The 19,793-nt window shown below is 46.9% G+C and overlaps 1 long non-coding RNA gene across 1 annotated transcript; it reads left to right on the top strand.

The window, feature by feature from the left end:
* Positions 1-10,356: 10,356 nt before the first annotated feature.
* On the top strand, positions 10,357-16,945 carry LOC142104363 (uncharacterized). The gene is made up of 2 exons (XR_012679560.1): positions 10,357-10,861; positions 15,294-16,945. It is a non-coding gene; the product is annotated as an uncharacterized LOC142104363 (long non-coding RNA).
* Positions 16,946-19,793: the final 2,848 nt, after the last annotated feature.

The following is a 19,793-nucleotide window of genomic DNA, read 5'->3' as shown; positions in this document are numbered from 1 at the left end:
ACACCTTGGGGGCCTGAGTCATTAATACCATTGCTGGGTTCATATATCGGGTTTTAACTTTTCCGGGTTCATATATGCCAGGTATTAACTTTTCAATAGGTGTCGGTGAGACTCGGGTCTACCTGGGTTGAACCCTGGAAAAAAACTCTCCAAAATTCCCGGGTCATCCGACCCATGTAGATGCAGGCACCCCCTTCCACACTGAGCCTAGACCCGGACCAGACTTTTAGGCAGTGTGAAAGGGGTCTAAGGAGAGCACAGCATAAAAAAGGAGTAACTTTGCACCTGGGCAAAACCATGTTGCATTGGAGGGGGAGGTACATTTTAAAACGTGGGGACAGACTTATAGTTAAGGTAGGGCATGTCCGAGATCAACTTTAAATTTCATTGTAAAAATAAAGCTATCAAGTATTTGTGTGCTAGGTAAGAAACAGCCAATATTTAACTTATGTGTAAAATAATAAACTAATTTGCACCCCTCGTATTGTTACATGGTTTGTCCCAGAGAATATATACTCCTTTTTTTTGCCTTACTCTCCTTAATGACTCAGGCCCTGGATATTTAAACTTGTATTACCACCATGCATCGACCTGCAACTCTCACTGCTTGGAGGTGTTGGGGTTCGTTCAGAGATTAAAGCAATTTAAAATAGGTGCTTTGCTTTGTAAAATATAGGGAGCTTCGTAATGTTATGTTGTATCGGTTGCCTTGTTTACCAAATAATCTACATTAAGTGTGTACCAATGGCACCCATGACGACTGGTTATCCATGGGTGTGAGATTGTCAAGTATTTAGAGTAAGTGTTAAAAGCGATGCTAGCAAGTTTCCTTCATATGATATTTGTCTATCTTAGTTGTTGTGCTGACACTCACATGTCATACACAGTGAGAATTTAGTGGAATTTAGGACACACTTTTCCTCGTCAGATAAACTACAGATATGCCGCTTCAAGTGCCTGACTAACACAGCTGCCATCACTGACACGTAGGGTTATATTTACTAAACGGTGGGTTTGAAACAGTGGAGATGTTGCCTATAGCAACCAATCAGATTCTAGCTATCATTTATTTAGTACATTCTACACAATGACAGCTATAATCTGATTGGTTGCTATAGGCAACATCTCCACTGTTTCAAATCCGCAGTTTAGTAAATATACCCCTTAGTGTTGAATGTACAGGGCTGGACAAATGCCCATTTAAGTACTTCAATCCCTAAATCTACACAATAGGGTTACAAACCCAGGCATTACATAAATACAATACACACAGTTCTGGAACCACAAAGCTGGTCAGATACAATCTGGACAATTTAACCAACATTTCGCAAGATGTCAGCATCAAAAACATTTATCGAATAAAGTCCAGTCGGATACATTTAATCAAGTCAAATACAGTTAAAGTTCCAGACTCTTGAAGGAAGACGAATTGTAAATTAATTACAAGTTTGTTTGTACCCTTAGCCTGTAGTGGTAGACGAGGGAGTGCTAGGAGTGGATTAGCTTAGGGTGACCTGAACTCTAAATCAGGCCCTGCTCCTGAGTTTTGGGGAGTCCTCCTGGAGGGGGACCTTGCTGACCCATATTACACCATCACGCCCTCCCCCAACTTGAACCTTGGACCCTTCCACAGGGGCTTCCTGGAGGGGAGGTCCAAAGGTAGGAATTTACGTGGACTACCTGTGCTGAATTAATTAATTGGTGTTAAATAAAACACCCTTCTCATCAATTAGTTAATTCAGCACTAAATGATAAACTGCAGATGTAGATTAAGTAACAAGATTAGGTGCTGAGGATTTTGTGCCGTGTGGATGGGACCATGCTGCAGTGGAGGGGACGGGGCCAGTTCCAGGTGGTGGGTGGGGGTTTTCTAGGGCCAGTCAATCAGAATGAAGGAGGGGCGTGATTATGCAAAATTGCCCCCCCCCCAAAAAAAAAATAATATAATTACATCTAGCTCCGCCCCTGCCATGCTGGAGGGTCTGTTATTTGACCAGAAATTGTAGGCACACATTCCTGGCATTGATCTGGCTGTTTGGCCTGGTCCCCGAAATAGTGCAGTTTGGCCATTCACATGTATCACATTTCTGTGTGTGTGAGTACCAAGGGACAGAAACATCGGATTCACTAATTTTAGTTCATAAAAAAAAAATTATATAAGAAAGGGAAACTTTCTTCTTAAAGACTTGAAATCTGGAGCAGCCTTGAGCTCCAATACTGCACAACCAAAAACAGGATACATGGAAAAATCTTACGATTGATAAGAATCAGTAACCTCATGCAATGCTGATGAGACACACTGGGCTTCATTCACAAAGTGGAAAATGCAAAAGCAAAATTTCCTTTGGTGGCACTGTGGTCCTCAGTTTGCCTTGGGGCGATTTTCCCCCAGAGCGTGGGTTTATAGAGTAAGATAAACGTTGACTAGGAGAAGTTTGCATCTGCCGATGGGAAGAGTTAGACTGGGAAGGTGCTACGGTTTTGGAGCAGAACAACATTACATTTTATTTTGTAATACGAGGATGTTTAGGAGCGATAAAGGGGGTCAGGTCTTGTCCAATACTTTAGATTTTGTGCCGTCCATTTGGCAGAGCGCACTTTGTACAATGTAAAAAATAAAACTTCAAACACACAAAAGTGCGACATGTAATAAAGTCCCGACGTTCACTTAATGATGATGATTCATTTAAGCTGTAAATAAAGGTATATCGATCGAGGTTGTTACTCCTTTTTGTTTCATGAAAAAAAATATTTTAAAAACAACACTTTTTAATTTTTTTTCAATGTTTTGTCATTATTATTATTAACAGGTGGCATTACTTCAATACATTTTTTTATTTTCTGTGGGTTCTTTTGAGAATTTATATCCCACATAGGCATCGGACGTATCCTGCAGTGTCTTGTGTAGTAGAGGGGAGCGGACCTATACCCGAATTCATCAGCTTGCGTATCTTCAGATCTGCTCTTCGTTGAATTCGAGTATGCGCAGACCCGAATCATGTGCGTTCTGAAACAAACGCACATTGCGCTCAGTATGCGTGCTTTGATGAATCAAGCCCCATGTCTATATCATACTTGCCAACTTTTCCTTGTTGGCTTCAGGGAGATCCCGGGGAAGGATTGTCACAATTTTGGCCAATTACAGCAGGAAGCGTTGCTAAGTTGACGCAATATTTACATCATTAAGCCCCCACCACTTATCTATTGCGGGGCCGAGAAATGGGAGGTTGCCCTGTTCTCCCGGGAGGTCTCCCAGAAATGCGGGAGTCTCCCGAACATTCCGGGAGAGTAGGCAACTATGCGTTAAAGAAAAGCAGCTAATGAATCTCTAGAGACTGAAGTGTCTTTTACATTTCTGTCTCCATTACTGAAGTCATGTTGTCTTACCTGTCAGTCTTTGATTAAATCTTGGTCTCCATGAAAATGGCCACCTCCATAGTCAACAATGCATGGACATAGGACACAATTTCTGAACCGTATCATCATGCCACAGATGGTGAAACCAACCACGTCTTGTACTGGCTCAGCATCAGGGAGAATGCCAGACTCTTCAGGGAGTGAGGGAGATCACCCCTAGTTCAGGGAGTCTCCCGGACATTCAGACCATTAGCTGCTTTTCTTTAAAACATAGCTGCCTACTGGGAGACTCCCGCATTTCTGGGAGCCCCCCCAGGCTCCTGGGAGAGCAGGGCAACCTCCTGGTTCTTGCCCCCGCAATAGATAAGTGGCGGGGGGCGAGGCTTAATGATGCAAATATCACATCATCTTAGCCCTGCCCCCTGCTGTAATTGGCCAAAATTGTGACAATCATTTAGGGGACGGGGACAAAATGATGCGATTTGTCAAGAGTCGCCCCAACCCACCCACCTCCCCCGGGAACTTCCTGAAGCCAACGAGAAAAAATTGGCAAGTATAACCATTAGCCCAGCCTGTCATAGCACGGTGCTTATAGCCAGGGTTCAGGCTGCCATAAGCTAATACGCTTGTAGTGCCCCTACGCCGGGCTAATATGCAGTAGGTTAAAAATAATCAGGCTTCCTAATGCCCCACCCCCACCAATCCCCATGTTTATGTTCCCGTATTTTGTAATCTCAGCTCCACTTGGCTTTTTTAAAAGGGGTACGGCAATCTTTGTCACTCATTTAAATTTATTTGCATTAAAATCAGAACTGTGTAGCAGAATGGCGGCATGAACGAGCGCTACTGAGGGTGAAGGAGGAGGGAGCTGTCACACCTGTGCCTGTCGCCATCCTTGTCTCTCCTACTGGCTCAGGCGCCAGCCCCAGGATGACTCATTGTCCATCCTTTACCATGGGAATATATCTTTCTAGACTCTCTCTTCAGGCACTGATAGGCCCAACATCAATGGCTTTACAGCCAAAATCAGAAAATAAAACCCAACGTTTTATGTAGGTTGAGATAACTGAGTTTGAGATTGAGCCTCATAATTTCTCCCATTTATGTAGTGTGGAACATTCATAAAAGGTACATACAGACTGACAGTCAGTGTAGATATACATTCACTTTCCTCACGGATTAAAATTATTTAACATAGTCCAACTACGCCATGTGCTAAACATAATTTAATTTTGACAGCAAACACATAACATATGTATTGTTCCAAAATAGCTCCCGCTGCAGCCGACAGTTCCCATGTTTGACGAGTGCTGCCATGTGTGTTTAATCAGGAAAATCATAACCTGATTATGTATGACATTGCCTTCTAAGATTAGCCCTTAAAAGCTAAAGTCTAGCACATAAGCAAGGCACACTCATCCTGCTCTATCCATTCTCAGTCTAGGCCAGTGATGGGCAACAGGTGGCCCGAGGGCTGGATGGGGCCCTCCGAGGCTTCACCTGTGGCCCCAAGCTCTTTCCTGCTGTATTGTCAAATTTGTATGTCATACCTTGTAATATTTATTTATTTTAAAATGCCTTCGGATATGTTATTACAGGTAGTTGGCTCTTTCTCCGATATAGGAAACTATCTTGTTAAAGTTAATAGTCAATCGTATTAAGGTTCTAGCTCAGGGTGGGGCTTAGTGACAAGTGAGGGCATCATTGGGGGCGTGGCCAGATATCATTGGGTGGATGGTCACGTCTGGAATGGACAGACAAAAAAGATAGACAGCAAATAAGCTGACAGCTCTCTGAGCCTCATTTACAACGTACGTGGAAAACTATGGAGATGTGCCCGATAGGGGATGTTGTCTAGAGGCAGGTACGTTGTTTGCCTCTAGACAATTAGTGGCTGGGACGGTGAGCCAATCAAGGCTCACATCCATTTTAATTTTTTGCCGCCACTCCGCGCAGCTATTATTTAGCCATCACATGTGGCGTGGGGTTAGTCAGTGGGCAAGACTCAAGCGGAGAAAAGGTCCAGAGAGAAGACGCCGGATAGAAGAAAGAAGATGCCAGAGAGAGGAAAGAAGACACTGAGCTGCAGAAGGAAGACGTCGGGTTCAAGACAGACAGTGAACCCAGAAAGACGGACAGCGGCGGAGCAGTGAGGACTGCGGCAGTCAGCGTGCAGCCACAGGAGCGGCGAGGAGATCATCAGAGACAGGGCTGGGGCAGGAACCAGAAGTCAGGCCCCCCATTAAAGGTAGGCTTTTGGTATCCATTGTTCCTTTTCATCTCTAGTCTGTGATTGGTGACTTTGAGCTGTGGGGATTGAGTTAGGACAGTACACTACAAATAGTGCTAGGTGTTAAAAGTTGCGCTGCATCTGGTCACATGGTTGATAGGACCAGGGCTCTGTTGTTTTGATGTTATTGTAGCTAGCACCAGTGTGGGAAGTACATATTAGCCGGTAGATAGCTCTGTGGGTGGGCTGTTTTATGTCGTCCTACTTCCTAGGTTTCAATCCTCAGAGTTACAGATGACCATCAAGAGGAGGTGACGATTCCCCGGATAGTATCCTCATGCGGTTTCGCCTTTCTCTTGGTGGGGCCCTCACCAGTACATCGGTGAGTAAGATATTGAGGCACCAAACTTCCCAGTCTCGAATATTTGAAGCCCTACGCTCAGTCCAGTGCCAGACCAAATCGAAGTGTCGGCAATAGAAGTAGCGTACCGGGTCTCTACTTTTGGTCATCACCTCGGACACTCCCGTTCTTCCACTCCAGCCTCTTGCCCTCAGTAAATGCAGTGGTGTCTTTCCTAGACTGAAGTGATGTGGGAGCGATCGTAGCTGAAGGAGAAGCGTGACTGGCGGGTGATACGATTGTAATCAGATAAGGCCCGTTACAAAACAGCCAAACTGAAGTGCAAGTTCCGCTCTTGTGGCAATGTGTCAGGGCTGTAACTAGGGCCGTGCAATTTAGCAATATTTTAGGTTCATATGGTTAAAATTGAGGGCTAGGGGGGGCGGCATTTGTCTTTCTCGCCCCAGGCGCTAGAATTCTAAGTTACGACTGTGGTGCTAGATTTCCGAAGGTCTGTCTATATTTCCACCAAAACAAATGGGTTTGTGGAGCAAGATGGCGGAATTTGCACAGGCATACACACAAAAGTGCCAAATGTAAATAAAACAGTCCCGATGTCCCCATCTAGTTGCAAAACTAAAGCGCTCTGCAGTGTCTATATAACCTGCACAGAGGAATAACACAATAAAATAAAGGAATGGTTTGAGATTACAGTCCCATTAAATTAGAAGGCAATACATAAATACAGGACACTGGAGTATGAAGGTAGCGGAGGGTTTAAAGCAAATACATTAATTTCAGGTCCAAAATTAAATGCATTTTATGAATGAAAAAGGAGAAAGTTGTTAAGAAATATTCTTTATTTCTATCGCCTACATTTGTACATATTGTACATTTCTTGTATTGGCTGCTTATGTCTGCTGTATATAAGCTAATAACAGATAAGAACACATTTCCTACTCTAGTTTGGAACATGATGTACCAATAGTGTTGGTGTCAGTGGTGTAAGTATAATGGTTATGTTATGGTTTATGGAACGGGTGAAGAAATATTTCCCCAACAGCCTCTTTCAAAAAATCATTATATATAAAAAAAAAAAATCTGGTTTTGATCCGATGAAGTCCAGTAAAAAACAAGACAGAAAATGTACATGTGTCGGGATGCTTGGACTTGTAAGTCTATGACAGCTAGAAAGACACAGGCTCCATAACCATGATGCATTTGTTGTAGGTCTTTGTGGAACTATAAGTCCCAGCCAGGGCCGGACTGGCCATCTGGCACTTCTGGCAAATGCTAGAAGGGCCGATGGCAGTGTGGGCCAGTCCGGCTCCCTGCGATCCCCCGATTAAATACTTTTTTTTTTTTGGTGTGCAGCCGCCATGACGTCACACGTCATGACGTCTCTGTGCGCCGGCCCGCGCTTCAAGTTCCCGGCCGCGTAGGACTAGGTGCAGTGGAGGCTGCTGTCAGTGCTGAGGTAAGTGTAAGGGGGGGGGGGGCAGAAAAACGGCATATGTGTGTAGGGAGGGGGGGGCAGAAAAACAGCATATGTATGTGTGGAGGGAGGGGGGGGCAGAAAACGGCATATGTATGTGTGGAGGGAGGGGGGGGCAGAAAACGGCATATGTATGTGTGGAGGGAGGGGGGGGCAGAAAAACGGCATATGTGTGCAGGGGGGGGGAGAGGAACCGAATATGTGTGCAGAGGGAAGAGGGGGTGATTGAAAATGTCTGAAGGGGGGGGAGTGAAAATGTCTGCAGGGGGAAGAGGGGGTGATTGAAAATGTCTGCAGAGGGAAGAGGGGGTGATTGAAAATGTCTGCAAGGGGGGGGGCAATGGCTGTAGGAGGGGGAAAATAAAAATGGCCAATGTGTGTGGGGGACAGTATATGACTATAATGTGTGAGGGGGACAGTATATGACTATAATGTGTGCTATTAAGTGAATGTGGGGCTGTTTGGGGAAAATGAGGTCTGTTTATTAAATGTGATTATGAATTATTTTATGCCTGGGATGGTTGTGGGAAATGGTTATTTTTATTAAACATAATTGCTATTTAATTTCTTGCTGAGTTTGTTTGGAGGGAGGGAAATAGATTTATATATTAAATGGGAATACTATTATTTTAATGTTGGGGCTGGAGTGAGGCCTAATTTTATAACGTGGGTGCTATATTGAGTTAACACCGGTGCTGTTTGGAGTTTTCTAACTTTCATGTACCCATTTTTCTTTTTTCAAATAGGGCCCCCAACATCTAAAGACACCAGCAGCCACAAGTGGTGACAATGACAAGACAGGTAGGAGAGACGAGGACAGTCTGCCAACTGTCCTGAATTTGGTGGGTGACTGTCCCGCTTAGTCAGGATTTGGTCTGACTACTTCACATTGTACTGCTTGTGAAGGCAGAACTGTGTGCACCTAACAGTAGTGCTCACAGTATTGCCTCTGTATTTGTTAAAAATGTGTCCAATAACCATATTACATCATAGAAGCCCCCTGTCTTAAGTGCCTAGAGCCCCCTGAGACTAAATCCAGCTCTGGTTAGCAGGAGGGAGCGGATAGCTACTCCCAGTCCTTGGATAGGACACAGCCTGCAGAGCAAGCCGAGGAGCTCTAAGTCTCATGAGATTTATTAATCTTGTGAGACTAGTTTAAGTGAAGCCCTAAGCTGAGGGCAATTAAAATTTTGTGCTATATTTCATCAGCACTGCATTAGGGGTTAAACATTTGGTGTCAGCCAGCCTATCACTCCTGGGGGAGTGGTTTCACAGGAGGGCATAAATTACATGGGAGATGGGGGCTGGCTCTCTCTTGTCCTGGATGCCAGATAAGGAGACAGTGCTGAGTACCATACATTACTTGTTCTGTCATTTGTTTCATTGTTTTTCTCTCTTGCTCTTCTCCCTCTTTCCCTCACTTGGGCTTTATTCTCCCCTAACTAATTCTTCTTTCCTCCTCTGCCTCCTTTAGTTCTCCCCTTCCACAGCTCGTTCATCCAACTCTCCCCCCGCCCCCTCCCAACCCCATCTTGCTGCCCAGCTCTGTAGCACCCAGTCCCACAGTAGTATAGTCTAAATTTGGCCACCATGTCCCGTCCCCGCCGTAGTGTAGGTACCCCAGCCCGCTTTCAAGAGAGCCCAGATAGTATTTCTGATGTGCGGGCGGTAGCCCCGCCCCCCGGAGCCGCCGCGGCGGCCATTTTAAAATTTCAGCAAGTGCCTGCGAGCGGTGGAGGGGAGCCTCTCACCGCCGCAGGTGCTGGGCATATGTCGGCGCCTGAGCTTGCTAGGAGCTCAGGTAGCCAGGGGGACAAGAGGGCAGAAGCCTCTGAAGTGGCAGCGCCTGTCAGCGGTGGCGGGGAGCCGCTCACCGCTGCAGGCTCTGTAGAGATGATGTCACCAGAGCTCATTAGGAGCTCCGGTCAGCTTGACATTTGCACGGTGGGTTTAGAAGTGCCTGTCAGCGGTGGAGGGGAGCCTCTCACCGCTGCAGGCTCAGGGGGGAGTTTTAACCCTGTCAGTGAGGGCAATGTGGAGCCTGTGAGTGGTGGAGGGGATCCTCACACCACAGCAGGCTTACTGGATAGGGTTTCACCTAGGGGCATTAGGAGCCCTGTTAGCCAAGAGCCTTTGCTTTTGTCAGAAAGAATGGTGGGTGAGCCTGTCAGCGGGGGAGGGGAGCCTCTCGCCGCCGCAGACACTCTGAGTGTACAGGCTCGAGAGGCCACTGGTGCCTCCATTCGCCGAAAGGGCAATAAAAAGGGTAATGTCAGAAGGTCACGTGCGCCAGAGCGGGCTGTGAGCCCTCCCAATGCTGGTGCACGTAAACAGGTAAGGGGAGCGAAGAGAGGTAGGGGAGGTAGGATGTTATCCCCGTCAATCAATCGCTCACGGGAAAGTAATGTGACCCCACATACAAGGAACACTGCTAGTGAAATCGGGGTGGGGGTTGTTAGCGAGCAAATGGAGGTTTCAGCACACAATTTTAGTTATGTTCCGGTCCACGGTTCCAGTTATTTCCCACATACACCCCCTTCAATTGAACCGCAGAATGTCATACCCAACACAGTTATGCCGCCCCCTACTCCCGGAAGTCTAGGGAGTAATAACATAGGGAGAGGGAGGGCTCAAACGGGGTTCCCACACGCAAGTTTGCCCACATTAATGCCAGAAGGGTGGTCAAGGCATAGCGGCCGCACATTATCATCGGGAGGCCCTTCAGCGTCATTGGGCGCCCCAAGTATAATTGGATCACAGTTCCCTATGTTCGAGCAAGTAGTTACTGGTCCATCTTGGTTTCCTTCGGGGGTGGGCAATATTTTGCCTTATCGAGGACGGGCCGTAACGCAGCCGGGGAACCCCCCCTTTAACGCCGATAATAACCAGTCCCAATACGGGCAGCCCTGTCACGTACATAACATTCAGGCAAGTAATAACGCAGCCTGGTCCCTCCCTTACCCTCCCCCTCAGACACAAGGGGAACATAGTATGGCCAGACTATGGATTGCTCCATATCCGCCGCAGGAGAGAAGCCTGCTGCAGATCGGAGCACACTTTTCGTGGAGGCAGGATACTTCCCCTCCGGTAGGTCACATTCATAGCCCCGCTCCCTATCCGGTTAGCAGGCCTTTGGATCATCCACAAACCCGGGGTGTTGGTAGTGGTGCTACTAGGGATAATAGGGCCTTAATGTCGCTCAGCAGTGTGGAGCATGGGTGTGCAGTAATGGATGTTTTGCCGGCTGCTAACGTTTCTTCTCGCCCAGTAACACAGGCACAGCCAGATAATGGAATCGTCGCGGTTGGAGGAGGAGCTTCAATACAACAAGCTGGTATGCCGGCCAGTGGACCCGAGACGACAGGAATCATCACAGCGGCCGCTGGGTCTCAAGCCATCGCCCCACAGCCGGGACAAGGGATTCCGGTTACCATTGCTGGTGAGAACCCTTCTTTATTGACACTACACCCATTGACACATAGCGCTCCAATGTCATCTACTGATGACGATTCGTCAGATGATGAGCAAGGACCGCGCAAGCTGCTGCGATTATTAAAGGAACATTTGGTTCAACCAGTGAAAGCGGCTCCCGCAGTAGCCTTGCCTCGCGCAGCGTTAGGGGGCCCCATGGTGTTGTGTGACAATACGGCGCTACTGACAGGTGTGAGACCATGTGTGAGGGACAGGATCAACAAAGGATTCCTGGTGGATATGTTTGCCTTAACGAAACAATCCAAAAAGCAGTTGACAGCTGCGTGTAGTAGAGGGGGAATAGGTGAGGAAGCTTACCGGTCATTCCATAACTGGTTGTCAGGCTTCTGTGTATTCGCGGCCTGTTACTTGGAAACCAGACCCGAGGCGCTGGTAGACATATGGCGCTACCTGCACCTCATATTGGAGATGGTAGTCAATGATGGGCCTACAATATGGCGTAGGTATGACGAGAGTTTCAGGGAAAAAGCCAACGGGATGAAGCGTATTCCCTTTGAATGCAAGGATGTTGAAACGTGGTCGAAACTAATGCGACCTCAGAGTGAGGAGCAACGGCCAAGTGTCAGGTTTCCAGGAGGAGGGGGGCGTGGAGCCCCCCGCCGTAAGCAGAACAGATGTTTTGCGTTCAATAATTCCACCTGCAACAGGGGGGACAACTGCAGGTATAGGCACGCCTGTGCGATCTGTAGAGGCCCGCACCCAGTGCGGGAATGCACCAGGAATGCTCCAGGCGCAGGAAGGGGACGGGGCATGCCGGGACCCACTGGGCAAGGCCCCATCGCCCATTAAGTTAGATGTGTTGGTCAGATGGCTTGGTTTCTTTCCTGATGCCGCACAAGCCAAGTTTCTGAAAGAAGGTTTCACTGTAGGTTTTAGGCTTCCCATATCTGGGCCGGTACGGTCCGGGGATGGCCGGAATTTGAAGTCGGCGTCTGTCTTGCCAGAAGTAGTACTCGAAAAGGTCAATAAAGAAGTGGCCTTAGGAAGGATGCAGGGTCCTTTTCCGTCTCCTCCGTTGACGAACTTAATCTTATCCCCTATAGGAGTAGTGCCTAAGAAAGCTGAGGGTAAATACCGGTTAATTCAGCACCTGTCCCACCCCATCGGTTCGTCGGTAAACGACGCCATAGATGCTCACCATAGCTCGGTAATTTACCAGTCTTTCGAGGAAGCTTTGGCCCTAGTGAGATCTTATGGGAAAGGCGCACTTCTAGCTAAGCTGGACATCGAGTCTGCTTTTAGACTTCTCCCGCTTCACCCAGAATCTTTTAGATTCATGGGCTTCAAATTCCAAGACGGCTTTTATATTGATCGCTGTCTTCCTATGGGCTGTTCGGTGTCATGTTCGTTTTTTGAGTGCTTCAGCTCCTTCCTGCATTGGTGTATACAAGCAGGAACGGGCCACGTGGGGGTAGCACACTATTTAGACGATTTTTTGTTTGTAGGCCCAGGTTCATCCCTTGTTTGCTCTGAAATTTTGTTTGCAGCAAAAGCTCTTTTTGTTGTTATGGGAGTTCCTATTGCCCATGACAAAACAGAGGGTCCCGCCACCTGCTTATCATTTCTGGGAATAGAGATAGACACCATGGTAGGATGTTGTCGCTTACCCAGGGATAAGATTGAGAAACTGCAAACAATCATATCGGAGGTTCTGAGTGCAGATGCTAGCTCTCTGCGGCGCATCCAGTCACTTCTGGGTACATTGAATTTTGCTTGTAGGGTAATCCCTATGGGCAGGATATTTAGCAGGAAGTTACAATTGGCCACAGCAGGCTTGACAAGGCCTCATGCACGGATTCGCCTAGCATCCGATATTAGGGCAGATCTTAAGATCTGGGCAACTTTCTTGCAAGATTTTAATGGCGTGCGGATTTGGCCTGAATGTCCAGTATCTAGTAGGGAATTAGAACTGCACACGGATGCTTCCGGAGCCCACGGCTTCGGAACCTTTTTTCAAGGGGAATGGTGTGCGGCTACTTGGCCGACGGAATGGCATATAAATGGCCTAGTTAAGAACTTGTTGGTGCTAGAGCTGTTTCCCATAGTACTGTCCCTAGAGCTATGGGCGAAGAGTTTGTCTGGCCGGAACGTAGTGTTCTGGTGTGACAATCTCGGGGTAGTTCAAGCTATTAATCGTCAGACCGCTTCCTCTCTGCCAGCAGTTAACTTATTGCGCAGACTGGTGTTACGTTCGTTAGAGTTCGACATTTCATTTCGGGCCAAACATGTTCCCGGCATAGAGAATCACATAGCTGACTCTCTATCTCGCTGCCAATGGCGGCGTTTCCGGTTTTTAGCACCCCAAGCTAGACTAACAGGTATTCCCTGTCCCCTTTCCGCTTGGCAGATGGTCGAGCCGGTATAATGGGTCTGGCGGAATTGTCGTTGGCTGCTTCCACGAGAAAATCGTATAGAACTGCCTGGCACCAATGGCAATTGTTCCTGAGTTCGTATCCGGGCTGTCACCCTTCAACTCAAAAGGATCCCATGTTAGATTTCATGTGGAGTAGGTACCTCCAAGGAGCATCAAAATCCAATATGGCCTCTACCCTGTCAGGGATTTCCTTTATGGCTCGTCTGCATAGTGTGGCGGACCCCACTAAGGGCTTCATGATCTCCAAAGCATTGAGAGGTTGGGCAAAGGAACGGCCGGTAGAGGTGGACGCAAGACGTCCCATTTCCGTAGCTATTTTGAGGTTATTGGTTAGTGCTCTCACAGTGGTCACAACGAATCAGTATGAATCGCTCCTTTTCAGCACAGCATTTTGCATGGCCTTCCATGGGGCTTTTAGAATAAGTGAACTGGTTGCGCGATCTAATGCAGATATTGGTAATGCGCTATTGGCGAAGTATACATATATTACTGATTCACACGTGGGTTGTAAATTAGCCAGCTCAAAGACTGACCAACTTAGTAAAGGGCATTGGTTTAACATAGCAGCACAGGAAGATACGGGTATATGCCCGGTGGCTTGGTGCTCAAAATTTTCAATAGTTCGCCCAAAAGAAGGGAAGATGTGGCTGATACATGCAGATGGTTCACCCCTTTCCAAATTCCAATTTAATGCAGTATTTAAACGTGCGTTGGTGCATGTGGGTTTAGACCCATCGCTCTATGGTACCCATTCATTTAGAATCGGGGCGGCTACTGCCGCAGCAGAAAGAGGCGAGTCGCCCTCGGTTATACAGGCAATAGGCCGCTGGAAGTCAGGAGCTTATAAGTCATATATACGCCCACAACCCTAGCATAAGGTAAATACTGCCCCACCATGGCGATAACCTTGGGCTCTGCTGCTTGTCGCTTTTAGCGAGGGCGTGAGGGGATTTTTTCCCTGTTTTCACTGGATCAAGGTCTGATTGGCTATGGGCCTCCAGGGTTTGCAGGTTTTTTGTCCTTCACCTTGGTTATTGCTGCCTACCCCTTCACATCATGGTTCACTGTACTACTACAGGTATTCATATATTATGTCGGCTTGTACGGCTGATTGTAGTCAGGGAAGTAGGCACAATAATATTTTAAGCTGGTGGCAATGCGTAAAGTGTGCGCTTAGGCGTTTACACTTGGTAAGTTTTGAACAGCATGCAAGTTGGTCAGTCTTTGGTGAAGCGGCTATTGTGATGGGATCGCGCTGGCGGATGTATTCTTAACATACAGGGATCGGTAAGGTAAAGCGGATCCACAGCCATGGGAACTGCTTGGTCAACATTATCCTGCATGTTATAGTTTTTAGCTGTCGTATGTCACTTCAGGGGAGAAAGCGGTCCCACAGTTTATTGGACCTGCTTGGATAAACACCCCGATAGTTTGTACTTTAGATATAAAAGGTATGACATACGTCAGTGGACGGAGGCTAAAGCGGTCTGGCAGTAACATGTAGACCTGTGTTTTTAAATAAACCTTTTATACTCATATTTATGTGCTGCAGCTTTGGAGGATAAGCAGTCTTATGGTGCACATTGACCTGCTTGGTAGTTGACCTTCAATATTTAGTATGCATACACTGCAGTTTATGGAGTTTTAAGCCGTGTCATAGTTCATTTAGACCGGCTTGGTATACGAATTTATGTTAAAGCGGTTCGTTAGTTGCACCGGAACCCGCTTGGTTGTTTCTCCATTTTTTAATATGTTATAAGGTTAAAGTGGTCTCTTTAAATTTACATCCAGACCTGCTTGGTTTTAAGATACCTCCGGTTTTCTCTGTTATGAGAAAAAGTTTGTTAATTAGTTGCTCATGGACCAATGGGTGTTAAGCTTCAGGATAGCTTGTCATGACCTTCTGTGGAATGCAGAGGTTGATTCACACCAGCAGATATATATGTTTGTTTCGAATGAGCAAATTAATTTTATGGCCCTAACCAATTATATTTTTTGGTCTTAGGTCTGCAGAAGATTAACGTATGGGTCATAGGCCACTCATATGTATATTGGGCCGAGAAACATCATATGGCCTACGACTGGTCCCTATTTACCAACCCTATAACATTCAGATGGGTTGGAAGGAGGGGATTGTTATGGCATGCTATCATGCCACTTTTGGACAACGAAATTAATCAATTTGGCCCCCCTGACATTCTATTGGTTCATGCAGGCGGTAATGATCTAGGCCATGTCAAATCCTTGGATTTAATTATAGGTATAAGAGAGGATTTGAGAGCGTTACATGCTAGATGGCCTGGGATTAGGATAGGTTGGTCCCACATTATCCCCCGCCTTGCTTGGAGAATGCCCATCGCCCCTCCCGTTATGAAGACCATAATTCGGAAGGTCAATAAGGCCGCAAGTAAAGTGGTCGAAGCTTTAGGTGGGTTTGCTATTGCTCACCCATGGATTACAGTGAGGCACACTCATTTTTTCCGTACAGACGGGGTGCACCTCACAGATGAGGGCATGGAGTGGTTCATTATTCATCTTTATAGGTTTTTAGGTCCCTTAGTTCTTTCTCTGTGTGGCGGGCCAGGTTCCCGTTAAAGGGTCCTGGCTGTGGGTAGGAGAGCAATGCAGTCAGCGGCTGATCGAAGGTGCTACCGTTTAATTGGCCGCACGTCACTGCCCCTTTTGCAGTAACCTGACTCTTGGCCTCTGGGGCGGAGGATATACGGTCGTATATGACAATGTGAGTCCAGAAGGGGGCAGTCACGATGACGCCAAGTTTAGTACCGACCAATCGTAAAGACTTGGGATCCGTAAAGTCTTGGGACAGCGGTATTGCTTCACCTTACGCTGGATTGGTTTAAAGTTTAGTCGTTAGCTGACTGCTTCGCTCTCGTCGCCATTCAGAGTTTTAAAATAAAATTCTTCCACAAAAATAAATACGCCCCTTTTTGCCAAACTTATATCTTGTGTCCGTGTCGTTATTTTAGATAAGAGGTATTAAGTGTTTAATCATTAAGGTATAAGTGCAAAGATAAAAGGTATTAGCACTGAACATTTTAGTTTAAGTGAAGCCCTAAGCTGAGGGCAATTAAAATTTTGTGCTATATTTCATCAGCACTGCATTAGGGGTTAAACATTTGGTGTCAGCCAGCCTATCACTCCTGGGGGAGTGGTTTCACAGGAGGGCATAAATTACATGGGAGATGGGGGCTGGCTCTCTCTTGTCCTGGATGCCAGATACCTCCCTCCCGCCCGGCATAAGCTGGTTATACTAAATTCAGGCCTTGTCTTAGGTCAAGGCGCTGCGGGTAGGAGAGCAATGCAGTCAGCGGCTGATCGAAGGTGCTACCGTTTAATTGGCCGCACGTCACTGCCCCTTTTGCAGTAACCTGACTCTTGGCCTCTGGGGCGGAGGATATACGGTCGTATATGACAATGTGAGTCCAGAAGGGGGCAGTCACGATGACGCCAAGTTTAGTACCGACCAATCGTAAAGACTTGGGATCCGTAAAGTCTTGGGACAGCGGTATTGCTTCACCTTACGCTGGATTGGTTTAAAGTTTAGTCGTTAGCTGACTGCTTCGCTCTCGTCGCCATTCAGAGTTTTAAAATAAAATTCTTCCACAAAAATAAATACGCCCCTTTTTGCCAAACTTATATCTTGTGTCCGTGTCGTTATTTTAGATAAGAGGTATTAAGTGTTTAATCATTAAGGTATAAGTGCAAAGATAAAAGGTATTAGCACTGAACATTTTAAGAGTTTCCCTGCTCACTCTACAGGACGTTCCCACTCTGATGGATGTCAACAGCATCAGAAGCATAGATAAGTACAGTGGACTGTGTGTGTTTCTGGGGTGGGGGGGTGGCATGATAGGGAGGGCCTGATAAATGTAATGTTTTATTATAATGTATGTATCAATGCCCCATGTTGACCACGCCCCCAACATAATGTGGCCACGCCCCTGGCGGCACCGCTGGGCAGCAGCGGCACACAGTTTTTTCATACTCATCAACAGAGATGGGCCTGTATGCTTGAAATTGCAGGGCTGATTTTTAGTCCCAGTCTGGCCCTGGTCCCAGCATAATTCCACAACGGGGAAGGGGGTCGGCGTTGACCAGGGGAGCAGAGAAGCCGTAAACATGGAGCCTGACAGGGGCAAACGCAGGATTTGCAGAAGGGGGTTTCCACACCACGCCGCCAGTGGGCGTGACCAGCATGCATGGGGGCGTGGCTATACTTTTAGAGAGTGCTTGGCTGCTCTCCAACTCTTCCTATCCCCATAATATACATGGACAATGCTGCATACACTACTGTTAGGTGCACGCAGCTTTCTTTTTGGGCAGAGCCGTGTGAAGCGGGGCAGGGCCCAGCCACCTCAATTATACAGTGCCCCATGCATGGAGGAGGGTTTCCAGGCACTAGGAACCCCCCTCGGTTTGCCTATGCCTGACAAGAAAAGGGGAACATTCTCCATTCATTAGATCCAATGATGAAAAATTGAATTAATTATTTTTTGCCAACTTATCTGTCATTTATATAATAAACTCACTTTCCAGTTCTTCTAACTTTTTCCTGTTCCAGATAGCTTTTTCTCAGTGCCCCACCATCCAATATATGAAATTTGTTATCTATCCTAAGTGTGATCTTGGATTTATAGAAGAAAGAAGAGAAATTCAGCATCGACACCTGTTACTTCACTTTACATGTTGCCAATTATAGATCATCATCAAAAGGAAACTAAAATCAGCAACCAAATGGCTGCAGACAGGAAAGAGTGTAGAACTTATCTGTGATATTTCTGCTCAGCCTAATTGTCAAACCATTTGTATTTATCAGTCTGTACTTGTTTGTTGATGCATTGAGATGAGCTCCCTGGCGCCCAATTACATTGACAGCAATCTACAGCAAGCCCATTGAATTAGATCAGAACAATAGTCCCTGAGATAACTTTATCATTACGGTGGGAGATGAAGGAAATGACACTGAAATTTAGCAAAAATTGGGTTTCGCACAGTTGTATAATTGAGGTGCCTGGATCCTGCTCCCACTTCACACAGCTCTGCATGAAGAGGGAGAGCTGCATGCACCTAACAGTAGTGCACACAGCATTGCCCATGTATATTATGGGGATAAGAAGAGTTGGAGAGCAGCCACTGTTTAAAATTATAGCTACGCCTACATGGATGCTGGTCAAGCCCACTGGCGGCATGGTGTGGAAACCCCACTCTACAAATCCGGCGTGTGCCCCTGGACTCAGGCCGAGATTGTGCAGCCCCCAGGGCCGGATTAAGGGAATGGAGGCCCCTAGGCTAAAGGGGCCTCCATTCCCCCGTGAGGGCCCCCCCCCGTGATCCGAGCTGCCCGCAAGTGATCCGAGCTACCAGCGCCCCCCCCCCCCCCCTGGCACTTACCTCCTTCCCCGGCGCGCAGTATGCTCTTTACTGAGATCTCGTGAGAGTGAGACTCACGAGATCTCCTCAGTAAGGAGACTACAGCGCGCCGGGGAAGGACCGCAGTGAAAGTGCTCAGCAGCACTGATTGCGCCGGGGGCGCCCCCGCCCCCGACCGATCAATACTGCTCCTGAGCACTTTCAAGGGCCCCCTGGATGCCATAGGCCCCTGGGCTGTAGCCCAGTTAGCCCTATGGTTAATCCAGCCCTGGCAGCCCCACAACCACATCCTCACAGTCCAGCCTTGGCTGATTAACATTATGGCAAGGAATCCCTGTTCAATGTCCCCATACTCACATTGCACTGCATCCAGACTAGTCAGGATTGGGCTGCTGACTGTAGATAGATACAGGTGACACGTTGGTGCAGTGGTTAGCATTGCTGCCTCACAAACCTGGGCCATGGGTTCTATTCCAACTAGGACCTTATCTGTGCAGAGTTTGTATTTTCACCCCATGTTCTTTGCATGTGTTTCCTCCAGTTCCCTCCCACAGTCCAAAAAACATACTGTTAGGCTGTTTGGCTGCTGATAAAAATGGACCCTAGTGTGTTTGTGTGGTAGAGAATTTAGACTGTAAGCTCCAATGCGATTGGGACTGATTTGAATGATTTAATAAGCTCTGTAGAGCGATGTGTAATATGTAGAGATGCTCACTGACCCCCGTGTTTTGGTTTTAATATCTGAATTAACTTCGTGCTTTGATTTTGGTTTTGCCTTTGGCAAAACCGCCCTCACGTGTTTTGGTTTTAGTTTTATTTTATACAATCACTATTTTTTGGCTAAAATCACATAATTTGGCTCTTTTTTAGTTCCTACATTATTATTAACCTCAATAACATTAATTTCCAGTCATTTCCAGTACATTTTTGTCAAGTGACAAGAACACCGCTACCCCTCCTGTTTCTGTGTGAGCAATGGCAACGAGCAATGTCACTGGAGGCTGGAGAGTGACAAGAACACTGTTACCCCTGTTTCTGTGTGAGCAATGACACTGAGCAATGTCACTGGAGAATGGAGAGTGACAAGAACACTGCTACCCCTGTTTCTGTGTGA

The sequence above is a fragment of the Mixophyes fleayi genome, chromosome 10, assembly GCF_038048845.1.
Source record: "Mixophyes fleayi isolate aMixFle1 chromosome 10, aMixFle1.hap1, whole genome shotgun sequence".
Lineage (NCBI taxonomy): Eukaryota > Metazoa > Chordata > Amphibia > Anura > Limnodynastidae > Mixophyes > Mixophyes fleayi.
This window is presented reverse-complemented; position numbering and strand designations above follow the sequence as displayed.